Raw genomic sequence first — 2,788 nt, 5'->3', positions numbered from 1 at the left:
CCACATACTTGCCAATCAATGTAAATGATAGTCATTCTTGGAATAACACATTATTCGGTAGTGCATCAACATAGACGTGTGATACAATTATCTCTATGATTGCCTCTAAGGCATATCACCTTCAAACAAGTTACATACTTGTCAATCAATGTAAACGATAGTCATTCTTGCAATAGCACATTATTCGGTAGTACATTAACATAGACGTGTGATACAATCATCTCTATGATTACCTCGAGGGAATATCACCTTTAAGACTATCTGATGACTTCTTCATATTTGGCATCAAACTCGAATTTCAAATTTTGCCGTGCACTGGAAAATACTTTGGCGCTACCAGTATTGCATCACCGGATCATCTGGTCTTCCACTTTTCACCAAAAATTTCTTCTCTGTAGGAAATGGTCAGGTTCTCTCTAAGCCCATCGCTAGACAATCCAGTGCCTTGATCTTCATTTTTGCTTGAGCATAGAATTGCTCTGGTGTCAGCTTCAGCACCACACAAGACCATTCATTGAAGCTAACTTCCTACACACTAGATATTCGATGAGTTCATTTTTCGTGGACCCAAAACAGAAACTCCAACTCCAACTTATGTTAGCCATAAACAAAACCACGCATAACCAAGTTCATGCCAACCAAATTAAACTCAAATCCAACATTATCAATAACTCATCACAATCAAACCAAGGCATATCTCAACCTAGTTTCTCAATCTCCTCCTTGATGAGTCTATTAACAACATATATGAAGATCAAAGAAAAGAGTTGAAACACAAAACCAATGAGCATATCTATGTGATCCAAAAAGTGAAGAAAAGCAAAAACAAGATCACTTAGCATAAGAAGGAATTGCTAAAAGTCAGAAACCAAAAAAAATCAGAATTCTTCCTTTGACAACCAATTTCTCCCCTTTGTTGACAATAGATTCATCATGAATGCAAAAATGGTACACATGAATGCAAAAACTCCCCCTTTCTATGCAATTTTCCTTTTTTTTTAATCCCCCTTTGAGAAATTTCTTCCCCTTTGGCAATGCAAAAGATGTGCAAATGGCATGCAGACCTACAAAACTTCACATATAGATCACAAAGCACTTGCAAGAACTAGAGATGTCAAAACACTATGAGGAGTAAATAATATAACTCAAAGGCGTACAAAGTCTCAAAGTGATTTCATATCACAAGCACCGGGAGAATAGCAAGTTTTGATCAAGTTATTCAATTATCATAAAGGATGTCACCATAAAAGTATCCACAGTTTCATGATCAGTGCAAAGATTTGGGAAACTAGTGCTATATCAAGTTCAAACTAGACAACCAAGTTCAACTCGATGGGCTATGCAAACATTCACATATCAATACAAACCTTAGTTTGACAAAATAAAAAAGAACATTCTTAGCACATTACAAAAATACAATTTAAACTTATCATTTGATCATTTTCTTATCCTCAAGCGAACTTTAGCAACCAGAGGTTCACTTCTTTGGTAAACCACATGAAGCATTAAGCCACTGTATTTGATTAAATTTTAGCTTAAGATTTGATCATTCATTTGATTAACTTAACATAGGATTAAGAGATGTAATTTTTCACAAAGTCAAGACTAGTTGTGACTTTGGGACACAAAAGAGCACATGCTCTCCCAAGGATTAATCATGGACTAAACATCTACATAGACAAAGGTTAAAGACCCCCAAATCCGTTGAACTGAACAAAATGGCATAGCACAAACTTTTCGCAGAACTAGCACTAATTTGAACGCTGATCAAGCTAAACACTCAAGGGTGACAAGCGATTATGTTCATATTTAAAATTCATTCTTAGAAAATACAAGCTAGATCAACAAATTTCATGCCATGTCTAAAAAAGAGTCTAAGCTTACACAATTTGTCATATATATACTACACCTAGCACAAATTCATAACTAGTGAAAGAAAGTGCAATAAAAATATAAGTGAAGTTTAACTACTATGAGTATCTTACAACATGCGATGTAAATACAAATGCAACAAGAGTAAGATAGAATTTGTACAAAAACAACTCTCCCTCACACAATGCCATAGGGACACTAAGCTCTCCCCTAAAATAGGCAAATCTAATAGTATCTAGAGGCTTGGTGAAGATGTCGGCTAGCTGGTGTTGGGTATTAATGTATTTCATATCAATATCTTGCTTCTCATTGTGATCTCTCAAGAAATGGAATCTCACATCTATGTGTTTGGTTCTGAAATGCTGAATTGGGTTATTGGCTAGGCTTATGACACTAGTGTTATCACACAAAAGTGGCACACTCTTAAAATCTAATCCAAAGTCACTCAAGATAGCAACCATCCACAAAATATGTGAGCAACAGCTAGCTGTAGCTACATATTCAGCTTCAGCAGTAGACTGCACAACGCTAGACTATTTGTGAGAAGACCAACACATAAGAGAAGTACCCAAGAAATAATAAGTACTAGATGTACTCTTCCTATCAATTCTACAACCAGCAAAATCCGCATTCTAAAAACCTCGAAGAGAAAGTGAAGATGAAGTAGAAAACCAAAGTCCAAATTTGAGAGTGTGCTTGAGATACCTTAGAATGTGTTTCACTACTTGGCGGTGAGACGTCCGTGGTGAAGCCTGGAAGCGACCACACAAGCAGACGGTGAAGTGGATGTTTGGTCTTGTAGCAGTCAGGTACAGGAGGGAGCCAATCATACTCCTGAACTCCTGCTGGTCCACCGCCTCGCTATCTTCATTAGGATCAAGTATGGTCGAGGTACCCATCGGTGTAGCTAAGGGCT

This window comes from Phragmites australis, chromosome 14, assembly GCF_958298935.1.
Source record: "Phragmites australis chromosome 14, lpPhrAust1.1, whole genome shotgun sequence".
Taxonomy (NCBI): Eukaryota; Viridiplantae; Streptophyta; class Magnoliopsida; order Poales; family Poaceae; genus Phragmites; species Phragmites australis.
This window is presented reverse-complemented; position numbering follows the sequence as displayed.